Below are 17,398 nucleotides of genomic sequence, written 5' to 3'. Positions count from 1 at the left end.
CTGAAGGGAGGCCCTGAGGTGGGGTGGGGGGTGTAGTCTGTGTGTGCCCACTATTTCCCCTCCTGTGCTGCACCCTTCTCCTGATCTGCGCCGTGGGCTCGCCCACCCGCAAAGACAGCCCTGAGTATACACTCAGTATACACTCAATATGAGACTCATATGCTATTTATCATCCACAGACATCTGTTAGGGTTTAAGAATTGAACCCAAGTCAACTTTTGTAGCTTAAAATCTCTCCTTTTTTCATGACCCTGCAAAGTCTCATACATGCATTACAACACCTTGGGCTCTGGTCTGATCTATGTCCTTGACACAGACCATTGTGGATCCAGGAGAAGGCTGCAGAAATTATCCCTGAGGGCAATGGGAAGAGGCTCTGAACACAAGCAGCCTTACTTACTAATAATAGGGAACAACCAAGCACCTGAGAGAGACTTTTGTGGCAGTTAGCAGAGTGTATACCCAGCCAAGACAAGCAGCACTACATTTAAATAGCTCACTCAAGGGAAGCAGTAGATTTGGGCGCATGAGACAAGTGGACAAAAAGGGCGCCCCATTCACTTCCATTATACATATCGTTTAATGGGCGCTGAACGGGGAAAATAAGGCGCCGGAGATTTTTAAGGATTTATAACGGCGCCCGGAGATTTTTAAGGATTTATAACTATGTTTGTGATGATTTAAGTTTACAAAATGAGCCCATGACGAATAACGTTTATGAAGATAATAAATAACTATTTCTAAAACATTTCTAACACATTATTATCCACCCCAAAAAATAATTTACATTTTTTTTCTTTACATTTTTTATTTATTAATGTCTGTAAAACATTATTATCCATAGGGGGTTTTAGGTTTAGGCACCAACAGGGGGGTCTTAGGTTTAGGCACCAACTGGGGGGTCTTAGGTTTAGGCACCAACAGGGGGGTCTTAGGTTTAGGCACCAACAGGGGGGTCTTAGGTTTAGGCACCAACAGGGGGGTCTTAGGTTTAGGCACCAACAGGGGGGTCTTAGGTTTAGGCACCAACAGGGGGGTCTTAGGTTTAGGCACCAACAGGGGGGTCTTAGGTTTAGGCACCAACAGGGGGGTCTTAGGTTTAGACACCAACAGGGGGGTCTTAGGTTTAGGCACCAACAGGGGGGTCTTAGGTTTAGGCACCAACAGGGGGTCTAGGGGTTAGGGATAGGTACAGGGAGGGTTTTTAATAAACGAAAATATAAGTTTCACTTTACAAACAGGGAAGATTAACGTTTTAAGAATTGCCGATCTCATACACATTATTTAGTGATTTATAAATTCATAAAACACTATTTATAAACGAAATTCTACACAATAATTTCTATAAACGATATTTCCATTTATCGTTTATACCACGCGCCCTTTTTTCCCGACGCCCTTTTCGTACGTACGCCTACATCAGACGAAGGCGCAACACACACCATACAATCTTGGTTGTTCAATCTTACCACTTTCATGTAGTATAAGAGCTTATCCAATCAATTTTTCATGGTAATTTCAATCTGTTGGCCCTTATATTACATAGATTTGGTAAATCTGTACAACCAAGATTGTATGGTGTGTGTTGAGCTTAACACACACCATACACTACAACACCATACATGCATTACAACACCATACACTACAGCACCATACATAGATTCATAACTCAGCAGTTTTCGTGCATAAGTTCAAGTCATCTACCCATACACAGTACTATCCTCTGAGGCATCTGTTTGCCACTTGCAATCTCTGAGCAATGTCCAACATTCAGAGTGTTATCACACAGCGGTATATAGAGTACCTTTTTAGTGCCTAGTCCTTCTTTATTATGAGTAAAGGAATGGGGCCAGTGCTACACGAAACAGCAGTGCAGTGCCAATGCGTAGAAGTGTAACACATGGCCTAGTGGCCCTACAACCCTAGTGTAAACCCTAGGTTCTCAACAGGTGGCATGCATATCCCTGGGGGTACTTGCATTCCCTTCAGGGGGTACTTGGTCTTGTCGTCAAAGTCAGACTACTACAGTGAGTTTTGGGACTAGTAAAATGATAAACTCTACATACAGTATATAAGCCAGAATATATATTTTATTAACTGAGAGCTAAAAGGACTACTGTATTCTTCGGAATATAAGGTGCTTCTGACCATAAGACGCCTCTAAGTTTAGAGGACAAAAACCAGGGGGAAAAAATGAAACCTGAAGGGTCATCCTGTGGATTATGCCCCCTTTGTACTTCATGCCCCCTTGTACCTCTTCCGTCTCCCTGTGTCCTCCTCTGTCCCCCTTGTGTCCTCCTGTTTCCCCCATGTGTCCGCCTCTGTCCTCCTTGTGTCCTCCTCTATGCCCCTTTGTATCCCCTTGTGTCCTACTCTATGCCCCTTTGTGTCCCCCTGTGTCCTCTTCTATGCCCCTTTGTGTCCCCTTGTGTCCTCTTCTATGCCCCTTTGTGTCCCCCTGTGTCCTCTTCTATGTCCCCTTGTGTCCTCTTCTATGCCCCTTTCTGTCCCCCTGTGTCCTCGGTTTGTCTCCCTGTGTCTATGTGTAATATGTACTTTTAACACTTAATACATATGTGTGAATGGACCTTGGGGTGATTGTATTCAACACAGGTGGTACTTGGCAAATACCTTCCTTCATAAAAGGGTACATGCTGCAATAATTATGAGAAGCACTGGTGTAAACAAGCAATAACTGAGCAGCACTTTAAAGGACACCTGAAGTGAGAGGGATATGGAGGCTGCCGTATTTATTTTCTTAGAAACTATACCAGTTTCATGGCAATCCTGCTGATCCTCTGCCTCTAATACTTTTCGCCGAACATGCATGCAATGCATATATGCAATATCAGGTGTTCCTGACATTATTGTCAGATCTGACTAGAGTAGCTGCATGCTACTTTCAGCTGTGATTCAGACACAACTGCAGCCAAATAGACAAAGCAGGGCTGGCAGGTAACAGGTATTGTTTAAGAGGAAATAAATGGGAACCTCCATGTTCTTCTCACTACAGTTGTCCTTTAAAGAGAATAAGCCACTGAATAGTAAATGAAGCCGCAAAACTTTGCCTTACAGATTTAATCTGTTTTAAGGGCCACATTGAATATGACAATTAATTCAGCACTCATTGGGGTTGATACTGTAAAAGGCAATATTATTTAAGGGATCAATTACCTGTGGTTTACCTGCCAGTCTGCCTCTTTTTGATGCCAGCATTGCTAAATAATGAGAATACTATTAGAACAAAGAGCAGTGTGCCTAGACGGCTGCAGTAATAAAACTCAGAATTTGCAGAACTCTCAATAAAGGGTGTCCTGGGGTAATGGAACATAAAACATATACTGGCTCTTTCATACAACAAGCAGGAATGTTTATATTACGTGGATATTTGTATGCACTATCCACAGACTCTCTACATTGTTGCCAAATTTCTTATGTGTTGGTTTCATGGTCTAAGTGTACCAGATTCCAGATGACTGAGAATGTGAGCTAACGTCAACTACTAAAGCTTAAAGCCCCACTCCTATATATCATCTCTCAGGTACTTTATTACCCTTTAAATGAGGCGTCTGAAACTGTGAAATCCTGTTTTAAAAATAAGGTCACAAACCCTAAAGCAGCCCAGTTGAAGGAGTTCATAGCAAGCTCTGTGGACAGTGTTTACCTTGCAGTGATCTTTCAGTAGGTGGGGCTATTGGGTTCTTTTAGGACCAGTATAAAAATCCTGATGGTTCTGGTATCTCCTCACTTAAAAACTCAGCCTTTCCTCTTTGTTCTAAAAGATTATTGTAGCAGAACAGCATTCAAACAGTTAAACACAGCACTTTGTTTTTCAGTGCTTCAGTTTTTCTTTCTTCAGTGAGCAGCTTCTGGCGCATCCGAAGAGAAGCAGAGAGAGCTGAGAAATGATCATAAAATAGATATTAATATATAAATGCAGCAGCTATTCAATAAAATCCAATCGCTGCTTTCAGAGCAGATAACATGTAGTTTTGGAACTTGGTAATCTGTATACAGACAATATCACTGTGCACAAAAGCAAATATAGTAACTGAATAAGTAATGAAATGTAGGAAAACACATTTTTATTGAGTGTTATGTCAGAGTTTTATCCCACTTTAAAGGGAACCTGCTGTGAGAGAAATATGGATGCTGACATATTTGTCTCTGACCTAGGGAGACATGTAGGAGATAGGCTGTACAGAATTCAGCTGCACTGAAGAGAGGCATGAGGACCTGTCCTGCCACTAGAAGTAGGTAAAGTCTTACACCGCAAGTCCCCACAGGAGCAGGCCCTGTTAGCCCAGAGGCCCCCACCTAGGGCTATTGTTACACCACTGTACCCCCTTCCTCTCATAACAAGTGTGGCCCACATATTCCTCTCCATTTCCCCCATAACAAGTGTATTCAGAACAAACCTTTATGCATCGCTATTTACTAATGAATGATAATTTCCTATTACAGTACATGCATTACAATATGGGAAGGTGAACTGGGCTTTAAAGAGAAACTCCGACCAAGAATTGAACTTTATCCCAATCAGTAGCTGATACCCCCTTTTACATGAGAAATCTATTCCTTTTCACAAACAGACCATCAGGGGGCACTGTATGACTGATATTGTGGTGAAATCCCTCCCACAAGAAACTCTGAGGACCATGGTACTCCTGGCAGTGTCCTGTCTGTGAACCTTGCAGCATTGTGGGAAATAGCTGTTTACAGCTGTTTCCAACTGCCAAAAAAGCATGCAGCAGCTACATCACCTGCCAACAGTAAAAATGTCAGCCTATAATAAATGTCAGAATGTAAATCAGGGATTGAAAATATTTTACAATGGGCAAACACTGACTAAATCATTTATACATAATTATTGTAAAAATGAATCACTTTTTTTTTACATTATTTTCACTGGAATTCCTCTTTAATATCCACCTACATCTAGAGACTGAGAGTACATTTGGTCACTTTGCCTCACCATGTGGTTTCTTCTCAGGGCAAAAATGTATTTTGGAAGTTTTGTGAATGAACAAATGAAAATGTCCACTTAACAGGGACGCAATTTGTATTGTGACATCGTCATAGGAACACAGCACAGCAGTCAGTGCGCGTCTGATGGCCACTGAAGATCATTGTACTCTAAGGTTTACATCCCACAGGAGTTATGAGGGCAGAATTATGTGCTCAGACTTCCACTCTTCAAACTACTTAGCAGAAAACTATTAAGTGCAAAAGGATAAGCTGTTGTATAATCTACATTGTACTCTGAAGACCCCATTGATTACTATTAAATAGACACGACAACATTACATTATGACCACCAGCACAGCATGGTCCCCATTTACTGAGCACGCCAATCCAGGCTTTTAGTACATAATACAGAAAGCTAATATCTCGGAAGTGTAAAAGTGCATTATTGCATGCCTTTGTTTACTTTGCATACTTATCTTGTAGTTTACAATATTTTACTTATTATTTCAAGAGCTGTTGTATAAGAAATGATTACTGTATATCATTAAGCTGATTATGTAACACAGTCTTATCATTTCTTTACCGAAAGCACTACTTTCTGAAAAGTCGATTGTCATTAAAGATACATAACTGTTAATCTGAGGTCTTTTAATGCAAAATGTGGGCCAGGGTTCAGAACAAACACAAGAAGTTCCTTTTCTGAACTAAAGCCAGCTTTATTACTGTTATTGTTCTGCATTCATGAAGTTCCATTACATCATACAGCACCATAAAATAACGAATAAGTGTAGCATGTTACTGACTTACACTAATATAAAAAATAAGTTATGACATGCGGGAGAAGAGGACACTGACTATACAAGCTAGAGGGAGGGGAATATACAGGGTACCCAAAGTTGAGGAACAGGGCCATCGCTTCCATAGAGGTAAAGGGGGGGAATTGCCCCAGAGACTGTAGGGGCCCCCCCAAGGTGTGTCCTCCTCCATCCAGCTATGGAGACCCCATACATGCCTGCAGGGAATGAGGGAAAGAGGTCGACATAGGGAGAAGTCTGGAGCATAGAGCATGCTGCTGCCTCCTGTGTCCTTTCTGCCTGGATTAGGTAAGACTCCACTGTGTGTACACTCTGGATTTGTAAGGGAAAGGAGGAGGGGAAAAATGGGTCCCCAACAATGCTTTTGGGGACATATGACGGACACTTAAAGGCAATGATTTTGTGTGGCTGGGAGTGTGGTGACATGGGTCCTGGAAGTTGGCTTGGGGGGGGGGACCCCACTGTAGCTTGAACCAGCTCTGTTCAGGAATTGGGGCTGTGGTTATCCAGTAATGAAAGCTTTGGGCAGAGAGAAAGGCAGGACAGTGATTGGTGACATGGGTCCTGGAAGGCTGGGAGTGTGGTGACATGGGTCCTGGAAGTTGGCTTGGGGGGGGACCCCACTGTAGCTTGAACCAGCTCTGTTCAGGAAGTGGGGCTGTGGTTATCCAGTAATGAAAGCTTTGGGCAGAGAGGAAGGCAGGACAGTGATTTTAAAAGAGTTGCGTTTTGAAGGTCTGTATTTGTAAGTGAGTGATAAGTAAGTAAGTGATAAGTAGTGGCAAATCTAATAGGATGACAGAGGAGTTTCAGACTCAGAGCATGGGGTTAGCCCAGGCATGGGCAAACTCGGCCCTCCAGCTGTTACGGAACTACAAGTCCCACAATGCATTTGCCTTTATGAGTCATGACCGTGGCTGTCAGACTCCTGCAATGCATTGTGGGACTTGTAGTTCCTTAACAGCTGGAGGGCCAAGTTTGCCCATGCCTGGGTTAGCCCCACTCTCATGGCATAGGTGCTGATGGAAGCTAAGGCTTGGACCACACTTGCGCATGTTTTTCCCCACACAATTTTGACTAACAGTGGTTTTCAGCTGAAATGTGTTTTTGATAAGTGTGGTCCCAACCTAAGACTGGTTACACACCATGCAATCTTCCCCTCAGATCGAAGGGAAACTTCCCATTGTTCGATAATTTCCAACATGCCCAATCTGCTTCTGATCCAGAAAAGGGATAGATTTTGTGCAGTACTGATTTCAAAATTAAGGCATGCTGGAAATTATCGCACAATGGGAAAATTTCCCGATCTGATGGGAAATTGCATGGTGTGTACCGGGCATAAGGGATGGAGATGTACTGTCACTGACATGCTTCCTGCACTGCACAATCCTATACACAAGCTTTTTTTCCCCTAAAAGGGGAACATCATCCCAATCAGTAGGCAATATATTGCCTACTGATTGGGATTATATTCAGTCCTGAGTTCAAGCGCACTTAATATGTGGGAAATTTGCTGCACTTCATATGTGAAGTGATTGTTACATTCCATTTGTGAGGTAATTGCTGCATTTTATATGTGGGGTGATGATGGCTGTATTTCATATGTGGTGTAATTGCTGCATTTCATACATGGGGCATTTGCTTCACTTTATATGTGGAGTAATAGTTTCATTTCATATGTGGGGAATTTAATTCACTTCATATGTGGGGTATTGGCTGCATGTCATAAGTGAGGTGACTGATGCATTTCATATGTGACATTGGCCTCAATTCACTAAGCTTATCTCCTGTCTTTAATAACTATTCTAGAGTTGTTACCATGGTGATAAGGCATGTAGTATTTAGGAAACATTTTACCTCAGGCAAACCTAAAGTTAAATCTTCTGTCTTTAAGTTAACTCTTTAATCCTTAAAATAACTCCAGAGTTAAAGACAGGCTGTTCATTAACTGCATGTGAAAATAACTACAGAGGAGGTAACTTAACTACAGAGGAGGTAAATTAACTACAGAAGAGGTAATGTAAGGAATGGAGAGATAAGATAACTCTCTCACTGTGTGGAGGTAAGTTTTCTCTTGCTTTATTATCTCCAGCATGATCTTAGTGAATTGAGGCCTATGTGTCTAGTCTATGGCCTCAATTCACTAAGATCATGCTAGAGATAATAAGGCAAGAGAAAACCTACCTCCACACTTGAGAGAGTTATCTTACCTCTTCATTCCTTAAGTTACCTCTCCTGTAGTTAATTTACCTCCTCTGTAGTTAATTTACCTCCTCTGTAGTTAATTTACCTCCTCTGTAGTTATTTTCACATGCAGCTAATTAACAACCTGTCTTTAACTCTGGAGTTATTTTATGGATTGGAGAGTTAATTTAAAGACAGAAGAGTTAACTTTAGGCTTGCCTGAGGTAAAATGTTTCCTGAATACTACATGCCTTATCACCATGGTAACAACTCTAGAAGAGTTATTAAAGACAGGAGATAAGTTTAGTGAATTGAGGCCTATGTGTCTAGATGCATGCAAAGGAAGGGATTTTTATTGGCCTTTTCCCTTTCTCGGAGGAGGGGGTGGTGTTCAATATATTGCCTACTGATTGGGATGATGTTCAGTTCTGAGTTCAAGTTCCTCTTTAATCTGTTAGGGTGCTTCTCTAAAATATATGACACCAGCACCAATCAATACACAACTAGTGTGGCAAAAGCTTTGATAAACATAACAACTAGGGCTGGCCCTACCGTGAAGAAACATGAATCATGTGATTCAGGGCAGCAGCATGTAGGGGGCAGCATATGAAACAGAGAAAAAAGGAAGTCAGAGAGACCAGTGATGCAGAGAGCAATGGAGAGAGATGAATCAGCATGAAGAAAGAGGTGGAAGCCAACGGATGAAGAAGGCGCCCACTGACAGGAGGGCACATAACAGTCTGATAGACAGCAAGAGGAGGATGCAGCATGGTAGTGGAGGTGGCCAATGAACAACAGGAGGAGACACCGGCACTTACAGGTGAGTATGTAACTGCTTGCACCCTGTTGATTTCTGCAATTTATATGTGGGGTAATTGCTGCATTTATATGTGGGATGATTGCTGCATTTCATATATGAGGTATTTGCTGCACTTAATATGTGGGAAATTTGCTGCACTTGATATGTGAAGCGATTGTTACATTCCATTTGTGAGGTAATTGCTGCATTTTATATGTGGGGTAATTGCTGCATTTTATACGTGTTGTGATGATGGCTGTATTTCATATGTGGTGTAATTGCTGCATTTCATACATGGGGCATTTGCTTCACTTTACTGTATATGTGGAGTAATAGTTGCATTTCATATATGGGGAATTTAATTCACTTCATATGTGGGGTATTGGCTGCATGTCATATGTGAGGTGACTGATGCATTTCATATGTGACTCTGTGTCTAGTCAGATGCATGCAAAGTAAGGGATTTTTATCCCATCTTATAAAACAAACACACACAAACCATGTGGCCTTTTCCCTTGCTCGGAGGAGGGGGTGGTGTTTTTTTTTTTTTTGGGGGGGGGGGCGGGCAGAAGGGCGGGGAGGCATCCTCACAAGGTTTGCTTCAAGCAGCCAAAATTTTACAACCTTCCCTGATAATAATTTTGTACAAGCATATACAGTACAACAAATACCTGCGCTAATGAACCTGCCATTATTTGTCTAGAAAGAGAGAGAAAGCAGACACTGTTTATATTTCATATGAAGTATCGGCAGAAACAGGCTGACAGGTAGTATATCATTTGTCTGGAGGAGAAGAAGCTGACATGGTGTAAATCAGTGCTGCCAGTGCTGCATAAACCACATTCATTATTGGTGTTTGATGACTTTTCTCTGGAAAAAAACAAGGACTGCTGTAGCAGCTAGGCAGTCTAATGAAGTGACGAGATTGCTACAATGGAAAGCCCAGACCTAGCCTGGCTCATTATGTGGGTGTAAGGCTAGCTGATGATGGAAAAAATGAATTGATATTTAGGTTACACAGTCAAATTTTTCCTCTGGGTGTGCAGATAAAGATTCAAGCTGCGTTCTGTTGTTATTACAAGCGGCTCTGGAGACTAGATAAAGGATAGAGCATATTTGGCACTACATACATCCATTCTTACAGGAATACAATGCTTTCTATTTCCTGGCCAGGAATGATGGCTGCATGTAGGATAAACAGCAGATTCCCATGTGAATGCAGCTCTTCAGGTTTCAAATACTTGGATCTAAGTACACACATCAGACCATAGTCTTTGGAAAATGAAAGATCACAGACCAATCTTACCACCCTTCCATGTAGTATGAGAGCCATACTCTACACAGTCTATTCTATGGATCTGAACTCCCCAACAGACAGAAATCTTTGCAAGATGCTGCACACAAAGATGCTGTAGACATTCAAAAGATCAGTATCTGCAAAAGAGCTGTTCCTGCAAAAGATCCGTTCCTGCAAATTGCATTCATAGTCTATGACAGTGCTGTCCAACTTCATGGGCATGGAGGGCCATTTTTTTTTCAGACCCCATGGTGGAGGGCCGAAGGTTCTTGCTAGAGCCGCAGACCCCCTGCCCGGAAAAAATGCGATTAAAGGACAGTTAGATTGGCAGCACTTTTCACAAAATGCAATTTAAAATAATGGTGAAGTTGTGTGGCGTGCGTACACAGGGGTTCGCGCGCCGCGCCGAAAAATGGGTGTGGCCATGGACCAGAATGCGGGTGTGGCCACGGGTGGAGGCAAATTTACATGAACTTAGCAATGTGGGACATTAGATTAGGACAGTGGTGGTAAACCTTTTGGAGGCCGAGTGTCCAAACTGCAACCCAAAAGTCACAGCAATTTAAACTACATACAAACGTTTTAACTCATACATGAACATTATGGAAAATCCAAGTTGAAAATAAACTCTGAAGATAAACAATTTCATCCATCCTACTCCTGAAAAATGTATTTTTTTTTTCTAGAACCTCCCAGTTTTATTTTCCGTTTTAAAAAGCTAAAAAAGGTTTAATGCTATTGTCTCATGATGATGATTCAGCTTTTCCATAGTCTCGCAGTTCGCAATCATGTGACCCCCCCAACAAGACAAATTCAGCAATCATGAGGCCCCCAACAAGACAAATTCAGCAATCATGAGGCCCCCAACAAGGCACATTCAGCAATCATGAGGCCCCCAACAAGACAAATTCAGCAATCATGAGGCCCCCAACAAGGCACATTCAGCAATCATGAGGCCCCCAACAAGACAAATTCAGCAATCATGAGGCCCCCAACAAATCATGAGGCTCCCAACAAGACAAAATCAGCAATCTTGAGGCCCCCAACAAGGCAAATTCAGCAATCGTGATGCCCCCAACAAATGAGGCCCCCAACAATACAAATTCAGCAGTCATGAGGCACATAAATAGAGAGCATTTCACATAAATAGGCAGAATGCCCCTTTAATATGGTAGACACCTCTTCCCTGACTTCTGTATTCTCCTCTACTGGCTGCTGTGCCTGGCTGGCCTGGCAATAGTGTTTTCGGCCAGATTGGTGATTATGTGTGGGCTGAAAGGCCTTGCGGTGCTGCTGTGGCCGGGCTGGCGGTGATGCTGTGGTGTGGCCGGATGAGGTAGTAACAGGTGTCCCCCCAGTTAGATAGTGACAGGTGTGTCCCCAGCTAGATAGTGACAGGTGTCCCCCCAGTAAGTGACAGGTGCCCCCCCAGTTAGATAGTGACAGGTGTCCCCCCAGTTAGTGACAGGTGTCCCCCCAGTTAGATAGTGACAGGTGCCCCCCCAGTTAGATAGTGACAGGTGCCCCCCCAGTTAGTGACAGGTGCCCCCCCAGTTAGATAGTGACAGGTGTCCCCCCAGTTAGATAGTGACAGGTGTCCCCCCAGTTAGTGACAGGTGCCCCCCCAGTTAGATAGTGACAGGTGCCCCTACAGTTAGTGACAGGTGCCCCCCCAGTTAGATAGTGACAGGTGCCCCCCCAGTTAGATAGTGACAGGTGTCCCCCCAGTTAGATAGTGACAGGTGTCCCCCCAGTTAGTGACAGGTGCCCCCCCCCAGTTAGATAGTGACAGGTGCCCCCCCAGTTAGATAGTGACAGGTGCCCCCCCCAGTCACATAGTGACAGGTGTCCCCCCCAGTTAGATAGTGACAGGTGCCCCCCCCCCCAGTTAGAGTGACAGGTGCCCCCCCCCCAGTTAGAGTGACAGGTTCCCCCCAGTTAGAGTGACAGGTGCCCCCCCAATTATAGTGACAGGTTCCCCCCAGTTAGAGTGACAGGTGCCCCCCCAGTTATAGTGACAGGTTCCCCCCAGTTAGAGTGACAGGTGCCCCCCCAGTTATAGTGACAGGTTCCCTCCAGTTAGAGTGACAGGTTCCCCCCAGTTATAGTGACAGGTGCCCCCCAGTTATAGTGACAGGTGCCCCCCAGTTAGAGTGACAGGTGCCCCCCCCCCCCCAGTTAGATAGTGACAGGTGCCCCCCAGTAAGTGACAGGTGCCCCCCCAGTCAGCGTCCATTGCCTCGCTCCTGTGCCCCGCTGCCTCACAGCTCAGACCTCACAGATCGCGGCGACTGAAACAAGCAGAGCGCGCGCATAACACCCGCGCGGCAGAACGTCACATGCGGAAGTGATTGATTTCACTTCCGCATGTGACGTACTCCGTGCGGGTGTTATGCGCGCGCTCTGTCTGCCTCCTGTCGCCGCGATCTGTGAGGTCTGAGCTGAGCTGTGAGGCAGCGGGGACACAGGAGAGGCCACACAAGAGGGAGCAGGCATGGCGCCCATAGCGCACGCCATGCCTGCATCTCGGGGAGAGGAGCGGGCCGCAACAGGAGGTCTGGCGGGCCGCCAGTTGGACAGGGCTGGTCTATGAGATCTGCAGAGCATCATACACACCTTGTTTAACAGACATACATCTGCAGATCAGATCCACCAGGATGGATTTTCAGATCTGCAGATGATTGTCTGATCTGCAGATGAATGGCTGTTAAACAAGGTGTGTATGATGATCTGCAGATCTCATAGACTATGAATGCAATTTGCAGGAACGGATCTTTGGCAGGAACAGATCTTTTGCAGATACTGATCTTTTGTGTCTGTGCAGCATCTGTGTGTGCAGCATCTTGCAAAGATTTTTTTTCTGATGGGGAGTTCAGCTCCATAGAAAAGACTGTGAAGGTACGGCTCTCATACTACATGAAGGGTGGTAAGATTGGTCTGTGATCTTTCATTTTCCAAAGACTATACTCTGATGTGTGTATGAGCCTTTAGTCTACATGCTGTACAACCTTATCATTATGTATTTATCCAATTCAGCCTCCAGTGTTTTTTACCTTATGCATAATTTTAGCACTCCTGCCATTCATTTGCCAATAACTTTATCACTACTTATAACAACAAAATGATATATATATTGTTTTTTCTGCCACCAATTAGGCTTTCTTTGGATGGTACATTTTGCTAAGAATTTTTTTTCTAAATGCATTTTAATTGAAATATTAAGGAAAAAATTGGAAAATTCAGTATTTCTTAGTTTTCAGCCATTATAGTTTTAAAATAATACATGCTACCATAATTAAAACCCATGTATTTTATTTGCCCATTTGTCCCAGTTATTACCCCCTTTAAATTATGTTCCTATCACAATTAGAGACGGCCCGAAGGGTTCGCCGGCGAACTTCCAGGGGTTCGCGATCGTGGAGGACCGCTGACTTTTGCAGAAGTTCGATTCACCCCTATATGCACCAAGCAGGCCAGGAAGTTGTGTGGGCATTTCAGGCGGTCTTACATGGCCATGGCACGCTTTGCGGGCATTCAGCGTAGAAACAACTTGCCAGTGAGACGCTTGATGTGTGATAGCCCGACTCACTGGAATTCGACCCTGGTCATGTTCTCTCGCCTGCTAGAACAGGAGAAAGCCGTCACCCAGTACCTATACAATTACAGTAGAAGGACACAATTTTGGGAGATGGGGATGTTCTGGCCCCTGAACTGGACACTGATGTGAAATGCATGCAGGCTCATGCGGCCGTTTGAGGAGGTGACCAACCTGGTGAGTCGCAGTGAAGGCACCATCAGCGACTTGATCCCATACGCTTACTTCCTGGAGTGTGCCGTGCGTAGAGTGGTGGATCAAGCTGTGGAGGAGCATGAAGAGGAACAGTTACGACAGGAACAGTTGTGGGAGCAATTTACATCAGAATCAGATGTTTCCTCAACACCTGCAGCAGCACAGAGGGGTGAGAAGGAGGAAGAGTCATGTGGGAAGAGGAGTCAGACTCGGATGATGAGGAAGGTGTTTCTTTGGAGGAGGAGGAGGAAGCGGAGGCAGAAAAACAACCACAGCAGGCGTCACAGGGGGCTTGTGCTGCTTGTCGTTCCCGTGGTATTGTTCGTAGCTGGGGGGAGGAGGAGGACTTACCTGACGTCACTGAGGAAGAGCAAGAGGAGATGGGTAGTACGTCTGCATCCAACTTTGTGCAGATGTCGTCTTTCATGCTGTCCAGCCTGTTGAGGTACCCCCATATAAAAAAACTCAAGGGGAATGAGCTGTACTGGGTGGCCACGCTACTAGACCCTCGGTATAGGCACAAAGTGCCGGACATGTTACCAACTCACCAGAAGGCAGAAAGGATGCAGCACATGCAGAACAAGCTGGCAACTATTCTTTACAGTATGTTTAAGGGTGATGTCACAGCACAACGCAATAAAGGTACCACTGCCAGTAATCCTTCTCCCATGTCCACGCAGGCAAGGACAGGACGCTCCAGCGATCTCATGGTGATGTTGGACATGCGGACATTCATTAGTCCAACGCCTCTCCTTAGCGCTTCCGGATCCACCCTCCACCAACGCCTGGACCGGCAGGTAGCCAACTACCTGGCCTTAAGTGTGGATGTAGACACTGTGAGCAGCGATGAACCCTTGGACTACTGGGTGCACAGGCTTGACCTGTGGCCAGAGCTGTCCCAATTTGCCATCCAACTTCTGTCTTGCCCTGCCTCAAGCGTCCTGTCAGAAAGGACCTTCAGCGCAGCTGGAGGCATTGTCACTGAGAAGAGAAGTCGCCTAAGTCACAAAAGTGTTCAGTTCCTCACCTTTATCAAAATGAATGAGGCATGGATCCCGGAGGGCTACTGCCCGCCCGATAACTAACTCAGTCCCCACACACAGCATCTCTGTCTGCACGCCGTGTGACTGGCTGCCTGCCCCAAGACTAAGTCGCTCCCCACACAGCATCTCTGCCTGCAGGCCTCTTGCCTTCTCCGCCACCACCAATAGGGTCCAGGACTCCAGGCGGATTCCTGAATTTTTAAGGCTACTGCTAGAAGCAGCCGCTATACTCATTTTTCTGGTGCGTGTACATGCCTGCCTAATTTTTCTGGCTGCACTGCAGCTGCAACAACAAAACAAAAGGCATGTACATGTGCCCATTCCCCTTCGTGATCAATACCTTGCTGCGTTGAAGGAGCTTGCGTATCACAATGAAGCAATGACCGCCGGCTATATGAGTGTCTCGGGGGTTAGCACACCAAAGATAATAAGGTCGTTGCTTCATTGTGGACAGACCACATTTGATCAGCTGGACAGTCACTGTTGTTCTATCATTGAGCTACCACAGCCCGGCGACCATATGGACTTGAAAACCGCCACGGCCTGGTCATGGTGCGCACCAGTCCAGCACGGCTGTCACTACGCAAACAGCTGTTTGCGGTGCGTTACACAGTGAGTTTGGTGTGTCAGTGTGAAGCAGTACTCTAATTACACTCCCTGATTGATGTATACACATGCAAGATGTTTTAAAGCACTTTAGGCCTGCAATTTAGCATTTAATGTGATTTCTGCCCTTAAAACGCTGCTTTGCGTCCAATCCGGATTTTTCCCGGGGATTTTTGGCATGTATCCCACTCCACCATGCCCCCCTCCCGGTGTTATCTTTTCCATCAATTTTGTGGCCAGCATAAATGTTTCTAGTTTTCAAAATTCGCCTCCCCATTGAAGTCTATTGCAGTTCGCACGGGAGGTTCGCGATCCGAAAATCGGAGGTTCGGGCCATCTCTAATCACAATGTATAGCGCCAATATTTTAATTGGAAATAAAGTTGCATTTTTTCAGTTTTGCATCCATCGCTTTTTACAAACCCTGCTTGGTGAAATTTGCCTTCTTAAAACAGAAGGAAATTTGCAATAATTCAGCTATAAGTGAAGCTCATAATTGTAGAAAACATTAGTAATATACCCTCTTGACATGCATATTAAAAAAAAGTTCAGACCCTAAGGTAACTATTTATGTGTTTTTTTTTATGTATTTTTTTTTCTAATTAAAGTTTTGTGTATTTTTGGGAGTGAGGGAAGTAAGGAGTTAATTTTAAAATATGTGTAGGTGTGTTTGGTAAAATACATGTATGTAAGTGTAATATTACTATTTGGCCACATAATGTCCTCACGCATTACTTTCTGCTGCGTACAATTAGTACACTAAATAGGAAGTAATGAAGTAATGCGTGGATGTGTTACTTCCATAGGAGCTACATCCGAGAAAAGCGAAACTGGTTAAAGACCATTGATATTTACCACAACACTTGAGCACATAGTCATGGTCAGAGCCGGATGATCCACTAGTCAACCTAGGCAGGGCCCTGGGGCCTACTGGGTGTCAATTGGCCCACCAGCCACCTTCTCTGACTTCTCTTCACTTCTGATTACCAAAAAGACTACAAGGGGGTCCCAAATCTGCTACTTTGCCTAGGTTGAAAAATGCTGCTTTAGACTGTAAGGCCTTTTAGCCAGGTCTCTCTTCCCTTTTTGTCTCACAATGCTGTGTAATGTGTTCATATCTTCCACCAATGTGTAAAAATATGCAGTTGATAACATCAGCTGTAATCCCCCATTGTCTTGTATTGTTAATAATTGTATTGTTTATTTTGTATAGTTTTACCCTGTATGCTGTTGTACAGCGCCATGGAAGATGTTGGCGTTATAAAGTGTGAGAGACACCCACGTGAGCTACTTCCCTGTCACTTTATTATTTCCTGGCAATAACTGATATGAGCAGAGGTGCTGATAGGGGCATAGGATGCAGAGGTAGATAATATAACAGTTTATGTAATGTGACTCATTTTAGAAAACAGAAGCAAAGATTCCCCGTGCAGCCTAAAAATATCACAAAATTGGCAAGTTTTCAGTATTTTCGGGAACATGCTGAGGAGGTGTGCTTCAGAATTATAAGAAGGACCACACACACACACACTCCATTTCATAACCTCATTGAAGGAAAGTTGAATAGAGTTGTTTAGAAATATGAAATGTCAGGCGCTGCCTTCTGACAACACTTTCTATTTCCTGCAAGCCTGTGAGATATCAGCTAACCAAACGCATATCTCATTAAATTTCAGAGCCATACTTCTGTCTTGGAATATAATATGAAACAGGAAGTGTTACATAGTCCATGTGGGCCTTCAGAAAAATCATTGCCTCAGGCCATCTTATCCTGTACAGCAAAGATAGTAATACTAACAATGCATCTCCAAGCTGCAAGTAAAATCAATCAGTATAATCTCTCTCCCCTGTACATGTCCTCACTCGTTTCCAGATACAAACCCAACCGCAATCTTTG

Source organism: Hyperolius riggenbachi, chromosome 1, assembly GCF_040937935.1.
Source record: "Hyperolius riggenbachi isolate aHypRig1 chromosome 1, aHypRig1.pri, whole genome shotgun sequence".
Classification (NCBI taxonomy): Eukaryota; Metazoa; Chordata; class Amphibia; order Anura; family Hyperoliidae; genus Hyperolius; species Hyperolius riggenbachi.
Note: the sequence above shows the minus strand (reverse complement) of the source record.